This window comes from Myotis lucifugus, unplaced genomic scaffold (genome assembly GCF_000147115.1).
Source record: "Myotis lucifugus unplaced genomic scaffold, Myoluc2.0 scaffold_52, whole genome shotgun sequence".
Taxonomy (NCBI): Eukaryota; Metazoa; Chordata; class Mammalia; order Chiroptera; family Vespertilionidae; genus Myotis; species Myotis lucifugus.
This window is the reverse complement of record NW_005871100.1, coordinates 5,247,370-5,271,002: the sequence shown is the minus strand read 5'-3', so window position 1 is coordinate 5,271,002 and position 23,633 is coordinate 5,247,370. Positions and strand designations below refer to the sequence as shown.

General features: G+C 42.3%; 1 protein-coding gene and 1 non-coding gene across 6 annotated transcripts in view; one reads left to right on the top strand and one right to left on the bottom strand.

Annotated features, from left to right (window-relative positions):
- The window catches only part of OSBPL3 (oxysterol binding protein like 3), a 140,864-nt gene that overhangs the window by 93,803 nt on the left and 23,428 nt on the right, over positions 1–23,633 (bottom strand). The gene's annotated exons all lie outside the window — the stretch shown is intronic.
- LOC111826065 lies at positions 17,699–17,885 on the top strand. The gene has a single exon (XR_002829308.1). It is a non-coding gene; the product is annotated as a U2 spliceosomal RNA (small nuclear RNA).

The window sequence follows — 23,633 nt, the reverse complement described above, 5'->3', positions numbered from 1 at the left end:
ATATAATAAAAGGGCTAATATGCAAATCCGCCCGAATGGCAGAATGCCCGTTTCTTAGGAGCTGCCCCCTGGTGGTCAGGGGACTCCCACAGGGGGGAGTGCCCCTCAGCCAGAACCCAGGCTCACGGCTGGCAAGCACAGCGGCAGTAGCGGGAGCCTCTCCCCCCTCCATGGCAGCCCTAAGGATTTCTGCCTGCCCAAGGGGAGCAGGCCTAAGCCGTCAGTTGGACTTCCCCCAAGGGCTCCCGGACTGCGAGAGGGCGAAGGCCGGGCTGAGGGCTCCCCCCCCCCCCCCGCGCCCCAGTGCACAAATCTCGTGCACCAGGCCTCTAGTTTGTTATAATAGCCCAAACTAACTGACCATACAATGGAATATTATTCAGCTATGAAAAGGAATAAAACATTGAGTCATACTAAGCATGGATGAACATTGAAAATATTATGCTAAATGAAGAAAGATGAACAAAACAGGCCACATATTATATGATTTCATTTATATAAAATGTCCATAATGAGCAAATCTATAGAAACAGAAAGTTGTGTTTGCCTGGGCCTAAAGGTAGGGGGAAATAGGAAGTATGGGAATTCTTTTTTTTTTTATTTCTTTATTGATTAAGGTATTACATATGTGTCCTTACCCCCCCATTGCCCCAACTCCACCACTCATGCCCTCAACCCCTGTTGTCTGTGTCCATTGGTTAGGCTTATATGCATGCATACAAGTCCTTTGGTTGATTGGGAATTCTTTTAGGGGTGATGAAAACATATTGGAATTAGTGGTGGTGGCTGCACAATTTTGTGAATGTACTAGAAAATGAATCACTGACTTATACACTCTAAAAGGGTAAAACTTGTGATGTGTGAATTGTATGTCAACTTAAAAAATCCTTCCCTCCCAAAAATAATCTTTGAATCAAATAGAATCAATTACTTAGCTTCTTCCACAAAAACCACTGGCATTGAGGTGAATCTAATTTTGCTGAGTCAGATATTATGACACTGGGATCTAGTCCTAAGATTCAGAAGAGAACTATTCTGAGTTCTGAAAGAGATAAAGAAAGCTCCAATAAGAAAGTTTTGAGAACTCCACCATGACTGCTTTAAATATCATACTTAACTGAAAACAAATGAGCTACATAATATCAACATGGGAGCTTATAATTTCATATCAGTTCACGTAAAGCCTGAACCTATATGCGCTAATGAACTCATGGAAAGGAAAGAATGAAATAGCAAAAGTCAAAAGGTCAAAGTCAACTTCAACATGTGGAAACACCAATACAAATGATAACAAGACTTGTCCACCCGGGGCTGCCACACTGGTCATGGGAGAACTCTAACAGATCACCAAGATTCCTCCTCAGGTGAGAGGCTGCTGACAGTCATGTCCAGAAATAAAATAGGGGTCCTCCAAGAGCTTGAAGGCCCTCTTCTCCCCTGGCAGGCAGTATCAGCTTAGATCACTGAGGGCCTATCTACAAGCAACCAGGGGTCTGATTAAAGCCCTCACAGAAAGACTAGAAGCCAAATCTAGATGTGACGTTAAAATGACCTTTAAGCTCCAAAACAATTGCTTGATCTTTGATCTGTCTGCTTGCTTTACATTTAGCAAAGGTTCACATTAAAAAAAAAAAAAGTTACCACAACTCTACTTGTCAGAAATACCACCATGTAGGTTAAAATAGAGGCATGTATGTGCTCAGTATTCACTAGTCAAACCATCACTAGTCAAAAGAACCCAAGCTAATGCAAAGCCTGAATTTCACTGTCTGCAGTTAAATGAGCAAGGTAAATAAAGCAAGCACAATCACGAATCATCTCAACTTTGGGGAGGTTTTGTTCCAAAAGGTAATTATGAATCAGCTATTTGAAACTCAAAACACTTTTTCATAGAAATCTGTTAGCTCGTGGTCATGTACCCATGGGACCCAGAGAGATCTGTGCAATGCACTTGAAACAGAGAGCTGACGGCACTTACAGAGTGAAATTGCCTTCCAAATTCAACTCCAGAACAAACCTCAGAGTGGCAGTTCCCTGTCTACAGCATCGGGAAGTAGGGTGCATACCCTCTGGTCCCATCATTCCCCAGGTATCCTAAGCCAGTGGACAAATACAAGCCATGTCCACCGTGGGAATCCCATCCCACTGCTATTCAGACATAAAAACCCATTCACGAGAATTCTATAAGGCTGGGAGTGTCTGTAGCATTTTGCTACTCTCCCAAAATACTAATTTCAATAAATGTCTGCTTATCTGGAAATGAAAGCAAACAAACAAATTCTCATTATAGGGTTTTTTAAAACTTTTTGTTGAAGTACAACATTCATACAGAAAGTCCAACTGCTGGATTAAAAAAAAAATTCTTAGGGAAGATACAAGAAAAGTCATGACTTCTGGCAACTTCTAGATAATTCTTATAGTCAATAAAGCTTTTTATCACCATTATGTCCTCCCCCCAGCAGGCACCACAAACACATTTGTGGAATCTCTATACCTTTAACACCATTAGTGTTGTGGATGAAATTCATTTTTAAAATACCCTAGAATAGCCTACATACACTGCAATAGGGACTAATGGGATTGGCCTGGCCTCAGAGAAGGTATTGTTTAGATAGAAATAGAAAATAGATGGTTTAAAAATAGTAACAAAAACGACCCATAAATGCTGAGTGTCTGGACTAGGTTACCAAGGGCCCCAACAGAACACAGTGAGGTGAACTGGGCACAGCACAAACTCCGGTGTTAGAAGGGCAGGCTTGCCCTTGCCACGGCGTGACCTGACCAATCTGTCTCTTCATGCTATGACCTCCTCAACCAGGAAACTATTCTCACGCAGGGAGCTGTGTGGCTGAGTGACGAGGCTGGGAGGGAAATCAAGTTTTCAGTGAATACTTTGGTGCCTTTAGAATGTGGCTTCACTAATACGTATTGCTTATTAAACAATTAAAGACACAGAATGCATTATGTGATTCATCATTGCAATAAACCCCAAATGAGAGTCGGGAAATTTGTAATAACTCGGGCCACGCTCTCTACCCTCTCCCACCCTCCCTGACCCCTCTGCTGGCTCTCTGCTGACTTACACGGAGCTGCCAGCTCGGCCCCCAGTCCTCAGCCTGACCTCATTCTAGCCTGACCACCTGGTCCTGACTCATACATAGCCTTGCTGTCAACCCTGCTATTTGTGCTTAATCCCCAGCCCTGCTTCAGGGTTTCAGGTCAAGGATCTCTGTCCCCCTCCCCAACCCCAACCCCTACAACAAGGCCATATTCTCAGTGACTCTGCGCTTCCTGGGAAAAGTGACGATCATCCTCCTTAGGGAAAACCACATCATTAACTCTGAATACAAAGTAAGCTAATCAGCTAAGGGTCAATACAGAAGGAGGGAAAGGGCAGGTTTGAGTTAGTTTTAGGAGAAGAAAAAAAGAAAGAGCAAACATAAGTATGACCATCAGAGATTCTCTGCAATATAGCTCCCAACTCCCCTAACCTCCCACCCCCTCACACACACACAGTATCAGCAATGGAACCAATTAAGCAAATTCTTTTTCATCTTTGGAGCGCAAATCTAATCCTAGATGATACTTTCCATCAATTATGCTAGATTCTCTATCAACAGAGGGTCTTCGCCAATCTCAGTTCTTTCTTTAAAAGGCCCACAAAAGAACCCAAGACCCGCTTGCTGAGTTATCTCTGCAGAGAGGAGCTCATCATGACTGGAGGTCAGGACACGGGCACCTGTAAGAGGGGCATCTCTCCTCAGAGGACCGCCCTCCCTGTGCTCAGCCCCTCCCCTCCCTGGCTACTGGGATGACCTCAACCTAAGGCAGCCACTGCACTGACCACGCTGAGCCAACCAGATTCACACAATTTTGGGGACAAGTGGGACTACTGTGGGGAGCTATTTTTAGCCACATGCAGAGATGAGAGACTGGAAAGGCAGAAAGAGAGAGCGAGTGAGAGACAGCCAATGGGACATCAGTGATCTCAGCCTCATCAGCTGCCCCGAGGCTATAGGAGCAGCTCACCAACCTGATGGTAGTCACAAGGTGTTCACATCCCACAAGATCCCCTTCTCCCAGGACATTTAGATCCCTAACTATGCTGCTCCAGGAATCAGACTGTCCTGGCTCAGGTTGTTTGTTCTCCCTTCTTAGCGATAATACAAATCAACTACAAATAGCCATTATCAGTGTCCTCCCTTTATGTCTTACGTGCCTACATATGTATATAAAGGGAACAAGGGAGGGGGCATAGCAATTTATCTTTTTTTTTTTTTAATCCTCACCCAAGGACATTTGTCCATTGAATTTTTTTTTTTTTTTTTTAGAGAGAGTAGAGGGAAAGGAGGTGGGGGAGGGGGGGTAGAAAGAGAAACATCAATGTGAGAGAGACACATTGGTTGCTCCTTTTCCTGAAGATTCTAATTCAGCAGTCCTGGGACCTAGGTATGAATGTTTTTTAAAAGATGATTAAAATGTACAGGATTGAGGATTACCACGTTACAAAAGGAAGTCTTGAGGCTTCTGTATTGCACACAGTTCCCGTAACTACCACCGCAGTTCCCCCCTCCGGCACACCAATCCTCCGGCCTGCAGTTACACACACACACACACACACACACACACACACACACACACACAGGCCTTGAAGCTGTGCAGCAGGCCCCGCCCCACTGTGAGCGTGGTAGAGCCGCCATACCCAGGTCGTAGCTCAGATGAGGCTTTCTTTCCATCCATTCCTGCCTAACATACCCAGATACACAGGAGATAAAGAGAAAGGAATCTAAGCATGTCACTGCAGAAAATCCTCAAGGCACAGAGGAGCACAGCAAGAGCAGAAAGGAGCAAAGGAATTACAAAACAGCCAGAAAACAGTGAACACAAGGTAAAAGGACTAAATTCTTCAATCAAAAGACAGAGAGTGGCTGAATGGATAAAAACAACCATCTATTTGCTGCCTGCTCACTTCAGATGTAAGGACACACAGACTGCAAGTGAAGGGATGGAAAGAGTTTTCCATGCAAATGGAAACCAAAAGAAAGCTGGGGTAGAAATACTTACCTCAGACAAAGTAGACTTTAAGACAAAGACTAAGTGACAGAGAAGGTCATTGTATAATGATAAAGGAGTCAATCCAACAAGAGTGTATAATACTTATAAATATTATGCACCCAACATAGGAGCACCTAAATATATAGAGCAAATATCAACAGACCTAAAGGAGAAAATAGACAGCAATACAATAATAGTAGGACACTTTAATACTCTACTTTATCAACGAATAGAGCATCCAGACAGCAAATCAATAAGGAAGCATTGGCCTTAAATTCCATGTTAGACCAGAGGGACTTAACATTCCCAGGCGAGCACACACAGGCTGCCCTTGCACATACTTATCATAGCAACTGTATTCTAAACATATTTGTTTGCATGTCTTCTCTTTTTACCGAATTATAAGCTCCTAGAGGACAGATGCTCTTCTTTCTCATCTTTATAAAATGCCTGTCATCTCATAGGTAGTCAAATGTTCAGTGAATAAACTAATAAACAGACCCATGTGGAAGTCATACAGGCACAACTATATCAAAGAATACTGGGGTGCTGTTTTGTTTTAGTTGAGCAAAAGAACACTTAGATGAATGTAATCCCTAATGTTATTTCATGTTATTTCATTAGATGGCCCTGGGTTCTAAAAGTTACTTAATAATTCTCCAGCACACTAAGGAGAAAGCTCTCAGCAATCTTTAACTCAGTTAGAAGAAATGCTAAATTCATCTTATGTCTAGACCTCACTTCAAGTGGACTCATGTGACTTCAGTTCTAGCCTTAGACATCACTGAACAAAATGTCTGAGAGATGCTGGCAGGGGAGTTGGCAAGACAAAGATATATCATATACACACCCTTTAAGGGTTTTCTGAATAGCACTTTGCTAAGCTACAGGCTTGCAGGATTTAAAATATGACTCAAAACACCAACTGTGATGCCAACGCTTTTATTTTTGGATTTTTTAGCAGAGAATATGGCTATAAAGTGAACCTACTCAGTCTACAAATTCTCTAAATTTCCTTCTAGAGACTCGGAAAGCATTTGGCATTTCTCCAGGGATCATTTTATTGGCATATATAGTTGTGCTGGTAAATTTTTGTAACTAAAGAAGAATTAATAACTGAAGCTTTAAATGATTCCCATGATATCCTCAAGCACAGACGAAACTTGCTCATGGAAACGTGCATGGGTGGATTGTTCAGCTTTGTTTTTTTCCACAATGGAACACTGGCTTGTCGTTATACCTGTGATCTCAGGCAAGTGGCAAGGGACAATAACAGAAGGACCACAGTTTTGAGAGAGAAAATGAGATCAGAGAAAATTCAATGGCATGGTGAAAATAGTTTATGCTTCATACCAACTGTGTTTTGCTATTCAACATCTTCGCTCCTCATTATGCTCTTAAATCAGCTTTATTGAGGTACAATTTATATACAATAAAATGCACCCCTTCTAAGAGCACAGTTTAATGAATTTGGACAAATGCACATGCCTATGTAACCACCACCTCAAACGGACATATATTAACATCTCCTTCACCCCAGAAGTTCCATCCTGGCCTTCTGTAATCAAGTCCCACAGTGATCTCTCTAGTTTCTATCACTATCAATTAGTTTTGTTTGTTCTACAACTTCATATAAATGGACTCACACAGAATATGCTTCTTTCTCTCAACATAATGTTTTTGAGTTCCAGCCACAGTGTTGCTAGTATCAGCAGTCCCTTCCTTTTCATTGCTGAATAGTATTCCATTATATAAATATACCACAATTTATCAGTTCACCAGTTGATGAACATGAGCTGTTTCCAGCTTTCAGTTGTTATGATAAAGCTGTAATTAACATTTATATATAGGCCTTTGTCTTGGGTAAATGCGTAAGAGCAGAACTATTAGGCCATCGGGTAAGAGTGCTTCACACTGGAAACTGCCAAACTGCTCTCCAAAGTGGCTGTGTCTTTTTCCGTTCCCACCAGCCATTCTGACAGCTCAGTTGTTCCATATCCTCAGCAACACTTGGTAATGACAGTCTTAAATTTTAGCCATGCTGGTGGGTGTAGGTGGACCTCACACAAGGTAGAAAATCTGTTTCCTTCAACATTCAACCTTTCCCTCTGTCTATAAAACACAGACAATCTATCTATATAAAAGGCTAATATGCTAAGCGTCCCTCCCACCTTCCGACCGGTTGCTATCATGTGCATTGACCACCAGGGGACAGACGCTCAACGCAGGAGCTGCCATGATGCGCACAGAGAAACAGCACCGAAAACCTGGCACCCACAAAGCAACACTCGGCTTCCCCCAAGTGGGACACAGGCCTCGCCACCACCACAGAGCGACAGCCCACCAAATCACAGCCAATGCTGCCCAGACCCCATGGCACAATATGTGGCCCACAGCCCAGCCCAGCCTGGAAATGGTCACTGTGGGCACCGAGTAATGATGTCACGTAGCAACGCCCAGCTTCCTCTCCCTAGCAACGACTAGCCTCCTTGCCGTTTCTTCAGCTTAGGAACAGACTTGCTTTATAGCCAGGTGGAAGCATTTCACATTTTAACCAAATGTCTGTGAAGTGTTTTCCCATACCTCACCTCATTTGATCCTCACAGAAGTCCTGGAGCAGGTAGATAGGAAACTCGGGAGAATCCTATTTTCTTCTCATTAGCCGGAAAACAGAGATTTAGAAGTTTAGAAACTTGACCCGACTGAAAAGAAGCAAGAAATGCTGGACTTTGAAAATGACTTCAGGTTTTCTCACTGCGCAAAATATAGTCAAACACTGCTGAAGTTAAATATTTTACCCTTTGTTCTCCCTGCATGATCTACAATAATAATCTGCTTCGTGTTGATATTTACTTCTGTGTTGCTGACAATTACCTGAAAGAGAAGTTGGGGTGCTTCACTGGGCTAGAAAAAGTTTAGCTAAATCAGAAAGCAGGTCTAATTAAGCAAGTTTATTCTATATCTATAAAAGGCTAAGTTGACTCATGCATGCATGATACATATAAAGTTCTCATTGGCGCCAATCACATGTGTGTGTTTCCATCTGTCATTGTCGATTGTGAATTTGGTTGACACTTCTATTGTAGAGAAAGGGCAAATAGCAATATTAAAATATTTCTTCTAATTAATTTCCTTTCAATGTGCACGAATTCATGCACTGGGCCACTAATATAGTATAATGAAAACATCACTGGGTCAGAGTATGAAGTCTTAAATTTTATCACCAAATTTGTCACTAAAAAGTTTATTAATGCTGTAAAAACCACCTATCCCAACCTCATTTTCCCTGTCTATACAATGGTTAAGTTGGGCCAAATGAGACAAATTGTTTTCCTAAAAAATAAAAAGAATATAAATAAGGTTTACTAAAAGCAGCATGTTGTCCCACAGTTTTCAAAGAAATTTTGTATATATCCTATTTAATGCCAAAGGAACAGAACAGCACATATTTATTTAAAAAGAGGAACAAGAATTCATCAGGAGAGGAGATTTCATTCAATGAAAGGCTCCCTCTTTGCCTGGTGCTCCAAAGCTGGTTTGCCAAGTCAGTGAACCTTAATAATCCCTTTTATAGTCATCTGAGCTTAATTACAAATTATACCTGTTTTTAAAAAACTTTATGCTTCAAAAAGCACAACCCATCACCTTTGTTCATTCATGTTTTGCTCACTAAGCTTTGAATTCTAGGGAGTGACTCAATCAGCACACCACTGGAATTCATTTGCCATTTTGCCTTGTGCATATACAATATTTCTTTGCTATTTTTAAGCCTTATCTGTCTAGCAATGTATGGAAACTAAGCAAATTCCAACAGTCAGTCCTTATCCTTTGGGTTCCGTAAGGCAAGATGAGAGTAAAGGTGAAGGCAAAGTGAAAGATAAAGGCAGGAAAATATCATACATTCTTCATGAGGAAACTCGAGTCAGAAGAACAGATGAATGGTAATCAACAGTCAGGAAGAAATGCATGGCCAAACACTAAAGAAAACTAGTTTTCAGTTCCAAAGGGAAACAAATTGCAACTAAAACAACTGGTGTTCAAGGAGAAACGAGGAAAAAACATTTTTTATCTTCAATTTCTCTCTAAATAAACAAATTATATATTGCCTATCCAAGATTCAGATTACACTTGACAAAGGTTTTCCATATCTTGTTCTAAAGATATCTCAGAATATGCCAGCAGAAACAGAAGAAACCTTTTATCGCTGACAACAAAAAACACACACATGGGTTTCAGTAGGAGGCTATTTCAACATGAGTGGAAGAAGTTGAGTTGCAGCTTAAAAAATACCTCATCAAGTATTTAAAAATATGCAGTGTACTTCCAAGGGCCTTTACCGATTGAGGAAATGGAAAATAACCCAACTGCCATCAATTCAGTCAGGCATTAACCTTTCCTGGGTCACTAATCTCTTTAAAAATCTAATGAAAGTTATGGTCCAGTCTTACCAGAAAAATGACCAGATAGCCTTGCATAATCCCAAGATGTCCAGCTCCCTGTCCCTGTCTCTTCCACTGAGACTTTAAGGGTTTAGGCACCCTAGGTTTAGATGGGGGACCCCTGATTACATAAATTCATCAATGAGATTTCTGCTGACACTCACTCAAACATGACCTGTATCCAAAAAGAGGACGCAAACCTCTCCTAAACCAAACCCCAAACACACATGGTAGAATTTGAAGATGATTTTCATTCCCCAAGTTATTTAATATTTTCATAGGAAGCCTGTGTTTAGGAGAAAGTGAGCTGTGGAAATGCTCTCAGACTCCATTCCCAACCAGTGGCTCCTCAACAACAGGGTAGGCTGAGAAGTATGAACAGTCATTTGGGTCGGTGGTGTCCAGGCCTTGCATTTCTAGAACAGGTCTAGTCTTAAAAAAATGAATTCATCATGGGGCACAGAGGGAGAGTAAATGGTTAGCAAAAATGTAAGTGAGCAGACTGAGAAATTCAGGTCTATAGGTGAAAAAGAAGGATAATTTGGGAATTCTGGGTTGTAAAACAGTTGTCTGTCTGTGGTAGGTAGAATAATGGCCTCCACAAATGTTTCCACATCCTAGTCCCTGGATCCAGTGACTGATACCCTATATGACAAAAGGACTTTGCAGATATGACTAAATTAAAACCCAGAAATGGAGATTATCCAGGATGATCCATGTGGGGCCAATGTAATCCCAGGGTCCTTAAAAGAGAGGCAGGCAATCAGAGGTGGTACAAGGCAATGTGATGAGATTGGTGATGGAAAAGGAGATGTGATGTGGGACCATGAGCCAAGGGATGCAGGTAGCCTCTAAAAGTCAGAGAAAGCAAATTAGTGGATTGTCCACAAGAGCCTCCAGAAGGAACAGAGCCCTGCTCACACCCTCAGGTTAGACTTCTGACCTTCAACATCACAAGGGAATAAATTTGTATTGTGTTAAGCCCCTACAATTTTGTGGCTTAAACATTTAATTTGTTACAGCAGCTGAGGACAAGGAAATGAAGAGAAGTGTGAAACAGCAATGGAAAAAGTATTTTCTGATGAACAACAAGTATGTCCATCAATAAGCAAGGCTGAGAACTGTTCAAATGTGGGCCCTGACCAGCAACACAGGGGAAGTTCTGTGCTTTAATGAAAAAGCATTGGACCACAGTGGTCGGCAAACTCATTAGTCAACAGAGCCAAATATCAACAGTACGATTGAAATTTCTTTTGAGAGCCAAATTTTTTAAACTTAAACTATATAGGTAGGTACATTGTTATTAACTTAATTAGGGTACTCTTAAAGCTTAGGAAGAGCCACACACAAGGGGCCAAAGAGCCACATGTGGCTCGCGAGCCACAGTTTGCCGACCACGGGACTAGGAGATAGAAAACCTGGGTTCTCACCCGCTCTTCATGTTCACCAGACAAACACAACCCCTTTGGGTCTCAGTGTCTGATCTTTAAAATGAAACATCAGACTAGATGAGTTATAATGTCTCCTTACAAAGGCCAGAGGACTTTTTCTACTGATTAGTTCTAACCAGTAGTCAGCTTTCCCCTTAACGAGTTCTTATACATCTTATCGTAATCCTTATAGCACCCTGTGAGGTTGGCCCCACTTTCTCTATTTAAACTTAGAGGTTATGCCATTTGCCCATCATCACAGGGATTCGAATGCTGGCCTGACTCGAGGCCACCTTCTTATTCACCACACTGTGCTGCTTTTTCCTGGTCACGGTCCACACTGTGGGCCTATGGATCTGAGGCAGGTTAGAACACAAGAGCAAGAGAAAACCAACACAACCCGGGATCATGGAGATGCCAGAGACAATGAAAGAAAAGGGGAGGGGTGGTGATGGGATGGAGGAGAGACCAAGCTGCCTGACATTCAAGCATTTTAAATTCAAGAGTGAACTTTCTGGGATCCCTTTTTAGAACAAACGAAAAATTTCAAGACACAGTGTGGTCTCAGTGGGCACACACCCTACTGTCTTATAAGGTAAAATGCTATGTTACAAGCAAGCGAACCTTCTTTCCTTCATATTTGAATTCCACTCTGGCCTATACTGCAGTAGCAACTCCAGCCTTCAAGGTTCACAGGAGAAGAATGGAAAGGCTGCTGCCCAAAATAGTTTAATAAGGGCAGCAGTGATTCATGGAATAATAACAGGCCAAGCAGGCAGGCGCCTGCAGAACAGGCCCAGCTGAGAGGGGGTTTCATGGCTTAAGGTTAAACTGAAGAATAAAGAGGACATTCATTACACAGGTTCAGGGAGGAAAATACCATTAATACCACTTGCAAACTCCCAAAAAGGTGCTTCAGCCTGACAATTTATTAACACTGTCCTGGAGTTCAAAAGCAACTGACCCAGGAAGGTAAGAAGGGACTATACTATGCAAACACAAGCCCTTTAGAATGTTCTCTCTCTCTCAATGGACTCTGACCTAGTCCCCACATTTACTAATCTTAAGTTTATGAATAAGTAAAAGGGGCAAAACATGTAAAAGAGAACAAAAGCACCCAGAAAACTGTAAAGAAGCTACAACCATAGGCCAGTCTGAAAACCCAAACTAGACTAACCCCAGAACACTTGGGTCATTCATGGCACTTCCAATTATCCTTCTGTTCCCTAAGAACATTAACAGTTGAGCCCTAGCTGGTTTGGCTCAGTGGATAGAGTGTCGGCCTGCGGACTGAAGGGTCCCAGGTTTGATTCTGGCCAAGGGCACATGCCTGGATTGTGGGCTCGATCTCCAGTAGGGGGCGTGCAGGAGGCAGCCAATCAATGATTCTCTCTCATCATTGATGTTTCTATCTCTCTCTCCCTCTCCCTTCCTCTCTAAAAATCAATAAAATATATTTTTTAAAAATTAACAGTTGAGCAAAATTGTGAGTATGTTACACAAGAGAAAGACAATCTGCTCTTCCATCATTCATTTATCTTAACCTCCAGTTGAGGAGCATTTGCAAAGGCTCCCAGTGCTTACCCATAATCCATGTTTATGCAATTAGTTATTAGCAGAGAAAAGTAAACAGATGAATAATTCACAAAGTCAGTAACTGCTTTGGCTATCAAAATTTGGAATTTCAGCTAAAGAGAGAGTCAAATAACCATGTGCAAAAATACATGTGTTCTACATGGCATAAATAGAAAGGGTAAAACAAAAAAAGTCTAAAAGATTTCTTGGACTTACATTGCTTTAGTCTATAAATAATTCCGTGGATAAGATGAAAAAAGCAAAGTTTAAAAGAAGGGACAGAACATGATGAAGCTGGTGAGAGAAGGCAGATCATATGTGTAATTGCCCTAAAATGGAAATCTGAGAGAATGTCAATTTTCTCAGCTGGAGTCAAAAGTGAGAGTGTGGAAGTGATGGGAAATAAGGTCACGTGAGAGCAGTTTTTTATGTGTGGAAAGTTAACTTTCACCACTTCGATGCAGGCTCATTTGAAAAAGGCCAATATCAACTAACTCAACAAGTTGTATTTTTTTTTAGTGGTTTTTTTTCCTTTTATTGATTTTAGACAGGGGAAGGGGGGGGGGGAGGAGATAGATGTGAGAGAGAAACATGGATCAGCCACCTCCCACATGCGCCCTGACCGACATCTAACCCACCACCTTTTGGTGTACAGGACGATGCTCCAGCGGAGCCACACTGGCCAGGGCCACCTCCGGCCAGGGCTACCTCCGGCCAGGGCCACCTCAACAAGTTTTTATTCAAATATCACACAGATAAATATAACAGGCTCAACAATGACCTTATTGATCAAGTGTAAGACTCCTTTGCTGGACATCTGAGAAACCATAATATTTCCTTTATATTCTACTCATGTGTCTGAGTTAGAAGCTTTAATGACAAATAACATTGTTTCTTAGATTAAGACAAAATGATCAGTACTAGAATATAAGTGAAATGAAAATCATTGTTACAAAACAGCAACCACAAAAAAAAAATACTTTCACCAGCTATTAGAGTATAAGGTACCTGCTAGGCCAAAATGGAAGACAACTCTCTTTTTCCTTTTATAATATGTTGTTGTTGTTATTAAAGAGAGGAAGGGAGAGGGAGAGAGAGAGAAATATCAATTAGTTACCTCCTGTATGCACCTTGACTAGGGACCAAACCTGCAACCTGGGCATGTACCCTGACCGAAAATCGAACTGGAAACCTTTTGGTTTATGAGACAACATTCTAACCAACTGAGCCACACCAGCCAGGATAAGACAACCCTCTTTACACATGTGCTTTACCAAAAACATGTCTATCTTTTCCCCCTAACCACTGAAGAGTAGCATAAAGAACATTATGGTTTCAAGAAGCCCATGTTCAGGCTGGTCTTCTCAAAATCAAATTAGAAATCAAGATGAACAGCCCTGACCAAAGTAGCTGAATTGGTTAGAACATTGTCCTGATACACTAAGGCTGTCAATTCAATTCCTGGTCAGGGCACATACAAGTCAACCAGTGAATGCATGGAACAACAAATCAATGTTTCTCTCTCTCTCTCTCTCTCTCTCTCTCTCTCTCTCTCTCTCTCTCATTAAAAAAATTTTTTTAAAGAAATCAAGATGAACAATACCAGGAAAACTTAGCGTAACTTCTCAGAAGGCTTTATCCTTTAGGTAAAGACTGTAAGATTGACTGCCATACAGGTTACCTTTGAATAAATCTTTTCTAGAAATATATTGCCCTTCAGAAGCAACATAATGACCTGTGTTTGAATTAGGCTGCACTTGCATTTATATCTTATATTCCTTGGTGCACAGTTCAACACCCCTGGGCTTTTGGTATTAGGCAGTTGGAAAAGCTAAAGATTACAATTTTGCTGAAATGCTTTCTTCCTGGGAGAGTTAATTAGACCTACTGCACAGGTTTGTCTCAATTTATGTAGTGCACAATCTTGAGAATTGTATGTAATCATCGGAAAATGACTTACAAGAACCTTGTAGCGGCTTTTTCGTTTTTAAGATAAGAACCTCTTTTGTAAAATATGTGCAAGGTTGCTCATTGCAAAGTTTTGTGTACTAGTAAAAACTCTGGAAAGTAAATAGAGAATTGGTTGAATAAGGTTTTGTATATCTATACAATAATCTATAAAGCCTCTATTAAAAAATAAGATAGATATAAGGGAGATTTTTTTACTTAAGAAAATTATAGAATCACAATAAGTTGTCAAAATAGTGCAGAGCAGTCAGCGTACCCTTCACCCAGCTCCCACCAATAGTAACATTTTGTATACAACTAGTCAAAACCAGGAAATTAACATCAGCACAATTCAATTAACTGAATTATAGAGTTTACTCTAATTTCACTATTTTCACATGCACTGGTTTTCTGTGCATGTGTACATGTATGTGTACTGTGCATAATTCTATAAAATTTCATCTCATATATTCATGTAACCACAGCCACAACAACCAAGATACAATATTGGTCCATCACCATGAAAAACTAAAAGAGAACCTTTTGCAGTATTAGAAATGTTCTCTATCTTGATCTGAGTGACGGTTATGCTATTCACTCAAGATTTATTCAATTTAAAATATAAGTTATGATCAAATTAAAAAGAATAATGAGGCTCTATCGGTTGACATGGACACTTATTCAAAACTAGAGGCCCAGCGCATGAAATTCATGCACGGGTAGGGTCCCTAGGCCTGGCCTGTGATCAGAGCCTATCTTCCCAGGCTGCTGGCAGCCGACCCCCCCCCCCTCCGCCCCTGCCACCACCGATCGCCCTCTGTGTGTGGGGCGACTGGCGGGCCTTTGGGCCCTGCTCGCTTGCACACCCCTTGGCCTGGCACCACCCGGGTCCATCGCCACCCACCCCTGGTTCCCCATTCCCCATTGGGCGATCAGAGCCTGCTGGCCGAAGGAGGTACTGAGAGGTTGACCGGCAGGCCCCCATTGGGCGGTAGGGGCCTGCGGGCTGGGGGCAGCTCCTACGTTGAGCATCTGCCCCCTGGTGGTCAGTGTGCATCATACCGACCGATCTTTCTGCTGTTAGGGTCAATTTGCATATTACCCTTTTATTATATAGGATACTAAATAGTCCATCTAAGTATAGACATTTTTCCATTCAACTACTATAATGAATACATAGCTATACATAAAGGTAAGAGCTCTCTCCCAGGCATCACATCGCTTCTTTTGTTTCCTGGATTTAGAACCTTCACTGGCCTCTTCTCTGTCCCATGATAACCCACAGGTTCCACACTGATGGTTGTCAGAGTGGAAAGATCCTGGTACCAGGTCTCATCTACTTAAAAAGCAAGCATCCAGAGTCCCTGAAATGTGAAATCGGGATAAATGCAAAGTGCAGAAGTTTCTATGGTGATGGCCAGGTTTCTTCCTTTTAAGGTGCAAGTCTCCAGCTCCTTTTCTAAAGCCTTTGAGGCCAGATATATGTACAATTATTTTTTGTTGATTTTAACCTTAGAAAGGTAATCTGGCATGCATATCAGATAATAACAGGTCCCAAAGGACCTAGGACAGCACCTCATAGCTAACCAGATTCATATTTTTATAACAAAATGTATGAACATTTCTATTAACTTGAACAAAGACCAAAAATTGCTTCATGTCAGTTAGGGTCAGACTTTGCCATCTAATGAGCTATAAACAAACAAAGAAAACCTACTGCTATTCAGATTTCACAATTATGGTGAGAGACTGAATTACAAATAACTGTGCAGTGCTGGGCGTAAGGAGGCGACCACTGCAAAGATAAGACGTGATGGCAGTGCCTGCCGGGAAGGCTGTTCTCGCTGTGGCTCCAAAGTGAACACTGTTTCAGGGGCCCGAAGAAACGTCCTAATGTAAGCTGTAGCCTCAGAAAAACTCCCCGCATGACGTACAGAATTCCCTCAATGCATTGGTCATTAGAAGTTCTATATGTCACTACTTCCTTATTGGAGTCTGTCCTGGCTGGAGCGGCCCAGAGGTTTATGATTTATGCCACCTCCATGGTTGGACTTGGGCAGCGCCATGCCCAGCACTCCACAGCGATCTCCGTTCTGGAGAACCTGGCCCTCTCATCCCACAGCGCCCTGGGTCAGACCGTAGCGAACAGGGACACAGAGCGAGACAAAATGCTCGGGTCAGAGGGGCAGTGTTACATATCTGCTTATTAACTAACAGGTCTAAAGGAAAAAGACAGGGAACATTTCGTTCTGTTCATTCATTCAGTGATTTCATCTAAAACAAAAATAACAAAAAAGGTTTCTAGCTTCTAAATTGATCCCTCTTCTCCAAAGACCCTGAAGCAGGACATGCTTGCCCATGACATTCCTAGGACCCAGGTCTTGACCGTCTGGTCTGGGATCCGGTGTTTAGTGATCATCCCCCCCCCCCAAAAAAAGCTTAAAAATACAACAGGAAGTGAGCAAAAATGAGCCAGAAACACATGGAATACATGCATACCCAGAGATGTAAATAAAGTAGTCTGAAAATACATCTGTTGAAATACATGACTAAAAAAAATAGCCTAGGGAGAAAAATGAGGACATATGAGATACTTTCAACAATAAAGATTAAAAAAAGAAAGAAAACAGCCTGAAGGATAAAAATCGTTAGCAAGAGTTTGTCATGTATATTCCATTACTTATATATGACGTCAGTTTGCATTTCCACAGATTAGGAGTCAACACAACAAGACACACCTGTTTTGTATAGCTTGGAAGAAACAGCCCAATATTAAAAAATAAATAAATAAAAAATAAATGAATAGACTCAATTCTTCTCTGAGTAGGACGTCACCAATTCCCTCCTAGGCTCCTCTCTACTTCTCTCAAGTCTTCAAAGTTTTACAATTGAGAGAGAGGAATCCTTTTCCTCTTATCGATAAATAGACAATGTCAGTTACATGCTCACCCTCTCGCAACAGTCACATGGATTTCCTACATTCCTGGGACTGGGATGGATTCACTGGGTACACCGTCACCTAGTCTGTTCCTTTTGGAAGACTTGTCTGTAGTGACACCTAAAAGTGTCATTATTTCCCCCAGTACTCACCCGACCTTCAAAATCACCCCTGAAACAAAGCACCAAATTCATAACCAGAAATTTACCATCTCAAATCTTATCTCCATAGCCTCTATATTCACTTTTGTGGAATATCTTGATGATGTAATCAGAGCATACTTTTCTAAGGACTCCATTAAACTACATAAGATTATCGCTTCTCGGCCTTTTGGCTAAGATCAAGTGTAGTATCTGTTCTTATCAGTTTAAACTACATAAGATCAGGGCTAACACTGTAACTCTATGCATTTCTCCAAGGAAAATTATCTAATACTAGAGGTCCGGTGCACGAAATTCATGCGGGGGGAGGGGGGGGGATTCCCTCAGCCCGGCCTGCAACGACACCAGCGTCTCTTGCCCTGGCTCTGGCCCGAGGCCCCTCCCCTCCCTCCATGCAGCCAGGGGCCCCTCCCTTCCCTCCCTCTGAGCGGCCAGGGTGGGGACGCTGGGCTCCCAGCGACCTGAGCCCAGCATCCCTCACCCTGGCCTCCAGCCCGAGGACCCTCCCCTCCCCTCCATCCGCGCAACCGGGGTGTGGACGCTGGGCTCGCGTTGCCAGGGTGACGCCGCCAGCGTCCCGCCCCAGCCACTATGGGTGCCACCATCTTTGTTGCAGAGTGATGGCTAATTTATATATTACTCTTTTATTAGACAGGATTAGAGCCATGCTAAGAAACAGACTCAATTTGGAAAGAAATCAGGCCAGTAGAATTTAATAAAATGGAAATGTGACTCTAAGAAGAGCTTTCACGTTCCCTGGTGCTGACTATCTTCTCCATGGCACACCTAAACTGGGAGGGACTCCTGACAATGTCATGACCCAGAATAACTACTTTAACAGGCGTGACTTTGGTTGGTGCATTCTGAATCTTTCTTGACACTTATCATTGTACTCCAGGGAAGGCAGTAGTCAGTTTACTTTGTGTTTCACGTTAAAGACAAATTAGAAAAGACAAGAATAGTTAACTTAAGAATCCTTTACTCAACAGTCTTTCCAACATAGACAAGAAACTATAAATCATCAATTATTTCCTTTAATATGCAACAACAAACAAACAAACAAGGAGGAAATTTAAATTTGTCAATCTGAAGTCAAGAATAATTTAAGAAAATAATTTGCTTGGAGAGAAACCAAAGAGGAAAAAGTGATCTTGATCTTGAGGGATGCCTGGAGTCTTTGTATTCTAAAATACAACATTCTGGTTACAGAAGTAGATGCAGAAACACCTCCTCAATTTATCATGAGCCTGAGCAAGAGCATCCATTTCCTTACGTGAGTTACACTTGCCCGACTCCAACAGTGGTGATGCCAATGAGAAGAAACGCCAGATGTTAAAAATGTCTTGGCGACTCTGAAAAATTAAAAATCTCTATAAGCCCGATTCCCTCTCCCTCCCCAAAAGAGAAGGCATGCCTGTCACTCTTCTGTATGCTCTATTTCATCCAAAGGTTTGTAACACAAATTGGCATTTGTAATCTTCTCATTTGGCAAGGTAACAATGACATTTTAAATGAAGGAACAATCTAAATCTACATTATTGTCGAAAATATTTTACGAACTATAAAACACAAAGCAATTTAATTCTGGCACCATGAGTCAATATCTGGCTTTTTTCCCTAACAAATTCCACGATTAGCTTTCTTCTTGTATTTGCGGAAGTAAATTCGTAAGCCAAAATAGCCACGCTGAGCATCTGATAAACTCCATCTAAGGCATTATTTGATAACTAGAGGCCCGGTGCACAAAATTCATGCACGGGGGGTGGGGGGTGTCCCTCAGCCCGGCCTGCACCCTCTCCAATCCGGGACCCCCTGTGGGATCAGGCTTAAACCAGCAGTTGGACATCCCTCTCACAATCCAGGACTGCTGGCTCCTAACCGCTCGCCTGCCTGCCTGCCTGATCGTCCTTAACTGCTCCCCAGCCAGCCTGATCGCCCCTAATTGCACCTCTGCTGGCCTGATCTCACCCCTAACTGCTTGCTCCCCTGCACTGGCTTGATCTCGTCCCTAACCGCGCCTCTGTCTCGGCCCCCGCCACCGTGGCTTTGTCCAGAAGGATGTTGGATGTCCAGTCGATCCAGTCTAATTAGCGTATTACCTTTTATTAGTATAGATAGCAAGGCAAAAGAAAATCCACTTCAATTCAAACCTAGCACCACTTCTCTTCCACATGACAATCCTTCCCTCCTTCAAGCAACTCTTCTTTTTTCCAGGCTGAACATCCCCATTTATCTCCCACAGGATGGTTTCCAGCCTCTTCTACATCCCAGTCACTCCCCCGAGGACAGAATCCATTGTGAGCACGTGCTCTGCCACCTAACATTGTGCCCTGTATCTATTCTTTCAACAAAGGCTAAGTGAGCACCGGGTATCATTCTAGGTTCTGGAGATACACCAGTTTCAAAGTCGCTGCTCTCTGGAGGCTTAGCATCTCATTTAGCATCCAGATCAATGCCCAACACAAAGTAAGCACTCACTAAATATTTTTTAAGACCACACTCATAAAACGTAGTGCCTGACTTTAAAAACAATGATCCCAAATGTGGTTTATCGTGCTGAAAGCAGCACACTCAGACATGCAGCAAAGGATAAGAGAAAACTAGAAGTATGCACAAGGCTGAAAGCGGAGCAGTCTAGAGTGTCTTTGCGACTCACTGTATATCTCAATGACACAACGATATTAATCACAAAAGGAGATATAAGAAGTTCATTGTTCATAAGAGGTCCAAATTATGTCTACACTCTGTTCAAAAATGTAGTTAATACATTCCAGAGACATGCAAGACAGCTGATTTAAAATATTTTATTTCTTAGCACTTGTTCCTATTGTTATGTAACAAGTTACATTAGTAACTTTAAGCAACTATTTAATTTGGCTCATAATTCGGGGGAGGGGTCAAGAATTTGGGGAAAGGGTGGCTGGGTAGTTCTGGTGTGGGGTCTCTCATGTGCCTGCAAAAACATTTAGTGAGTGCTTCCTGAGTGTTGGGCATTGTTCTAGGTGCTGGGTGAGAGGCTAAGCTTCCAGAGAGCAGCGACTTTGAACTGATGTATCCCCAGTTCCTAGAATAACACCTGCTGCTCACTTAGCCTTTGTTGAAAGAATAGATACAGGACATAGGTTAGGTGCCTGTGATCAGGTGCCAGGTGGAGCTGGAATCACCTGAAGACCCAACTGGGTGGGTGTCCAGACGGCTCCTTCGAAAAACTGGTCGGTGATGCTGGCTAGTGGCTGGCAGCTCAGCTGGGGCTGTGGACCACGCCTCTCCTGCATGGCGGTCCCAGGGTAGTCACATTTCTCTATGGCAGCTGGCCTCCCGAGCTAGGACCCCAAGAGAAGCAGGCAGAAGGTGCACAGCCTTTTATGACCTGGTGTTGGAAGTCATGGCGTCCTTTCCGCCATATTCTAGTGGTTGAAGCAGTCACAAGCCAACTCATATTCAAGAGGAAGGTATATACTAGTAGACATACCTATCAGTGTAGGAGAATTTCTGGCCATTTTAAAAAAAACTGCCACAGTTCTTAAAAGGGTAAGTTTCAATGACTTCAACAGTGTGGTATACTGCCTTCCAGCTATGAGTCATTATGAGGAAAATATTATCTGGTATTTTGTTCAGTCTAAATATCTTCTTTGGTTTAATAAGCTAAGCTGAGTTCATTGATTAGCTTAACAGGAGGGTCACAGAACAGGTTTTGGACTTTTGAACTCTTAAGTAACAAAAGGCCACAGGGGCACACAAGTCCTGCCCGCTTCTTAAGGCCAGGCTCCAGGCCCGCCTTGCCCGCTGCAGGTGGCACTGATCTCGCCCGCCCTGCTCTGCTCACTTCCCTCCTCATCACACACTTTGGACTGGTGAGCTGTAGGAGCAAGTGGGTGGGGAGGGAGAACAATGAGAGAGACGCTGAGTCCATCTGTATCATCAGGTTTGTGAGGATAAGAACTTAATTCTTTCTCTTTCCCAAGCACCCAATAAAGATTTGCTGTTTGGCTTGTGCTCAAAGTAGAAAGGAGGAGCCTTACGGTTCCTTGTTCTTGCCCCATTCATACTTTTACATCACTGAACAAAGCAGACAATGTGTGTGCCAGGCGGCTGGACGGCTGAGATCTAGGGAGGCCAGGAGCTGTCTACAAAATAAGCCAGACAGAGGAGGGCAGCATATGATCTCACTAATGTGTAGAATCTAAAAAAAAAAAAAAAAAAAAAAAAAACAAGACAAAAGAATAAACAAAACAAAACTCATGGATACAGAGAACTTAGTGGTAAGTGGGGGTGGGGGTGATGAGTGCCGGGGATCAGGAAGTAGAGCACTTCCTGCTGTGAAATGAATAGATGAACAGGTCCCGGGGATTGGGGACTAGAGTATTGCAGCGATATTGGAAGGTCCCAGGACAGTGGGTCTGGAATGATCTCATGACAAGAAAAAAAAAAATTATAGCTTTTTATGGTGACAGAGGAGGGTCTTAGGTGTAGGACCAGGTAACTATTTTCAAATATCTGAAGTATTGCTACACAGAAGACATCAGACTTCTTCTACTTCAGAAGGCGTGTGGGTAGAAGTTAAAAATAAGCAGATTCACCTTATCATTTAAAAAAAGAACCTTTCGGCCCTGCCCAGGTGGCGCCGTTGGTTGGAGCGTCGTCAGTTATTTCTAGGTCTCAATTTGTCCCTTGCAGCTCTCACATTCTCAGACTCCAAGGGACCCCCTTCCTTTATCTACCACAATGAGGCTGACCTCATCAAAGGAGAGGCGCAAACTGCCGCTTTCTCCCGAAGCTTAGTGATCCATCTCACCAAGAAGCTCTAGTGTAAAAAACTGAACCATTAAATTGTCAGTGAATGCCGGACCAGGCCTGATGCCACAGTTGGTGAGTGTTGGGCTTCAATCCGATGATAATCACATGAATAAACTCACTCCACACAGACACAGCCCACCTGGAGAGCCTGGCCTTCCTGGACTATTTAAACGACGCTCTATGCTTAAGAGAATGTTTGTAAAAATCATCCGTTTGGAATTTACAATTTGTTTTTCCCCACAGAAATGCTATTATGCATGATTAGGTTCCTCAGCCAGGGCATTAAAAGTATTTATTCTGTCAAGCATGAGGTACCAGCACAAAAGTGCCTGAGGAAACATAACTTGGCCACACTGCATGAAATATTTAGTAATGCAATCAGTGCACCAAGAACTTAATATTCACCCACCTTGACATGTACACATGGATGCATACAGACACACATACTGCTGACAGGGGATTTTCAAGAATCAAAATGCCTGCAGCGATGTTCACTTAAGTCCTTGTCACAAAAAAAGAAAAGTAAACTTTTGAACAAAAATAGATACAGAGGCAGAGCTGCCTCGAACAGACTGTCGAACTACAGCGGGAAGGCCGGGGAGGGTTGGGGGGCAAGAGGGGGGGTAAGAGATCAACCGAAGGACTTGTATGCATGCATATAAGCATAACCAATGGACATAAGACACTGGGGGGTAGGGGAGGCCGGGGGGATTGTCAAGGGCGGGGGGAAAAAAGGAGACATATGTAATACTCTTTGTAATACTTTAAGCAATAAAAAAAAAGAGAGAGAAAAAAAAGAAAAGTAAACTCATCAAAGCTCTCAAAGGCAAAGGTAGAAACAATTTAGTTCGACACACAAAACAGCTACAACTTCTTGGCCAAAGATAATAGGAAAGAAAGAGGGCCATTCAGAACAAGTTTGCTCAGGACTGAAGTGGTTGTGTAATTTGGAACTCAGATCACAAAAAGGCATGGCTTCAAGTCAATGCCTAACAGATGGAAGTCAAGTTGCAAAGTAACAAAGTCCAAACCTGAGTTGAAAAAAATTCAGTTTCATATTTATAGAAAAGCTAAGTCTTAAATCTTAGTTAATAGATAAAAGATGCATTTACATGAAATTGTGTCAAAGCCCCACAATTAATATTTTTTTCATTTAATATTTAAGCAACAGCCACCACCACTACCACCCCATAAAAATAATGACTCTCCTAATATTTGAAAATCATATATTTCATAAGGGGTTAATGCTTAAAACATATAAAGAACTCATATGAGTCAATAGCAAAATAAC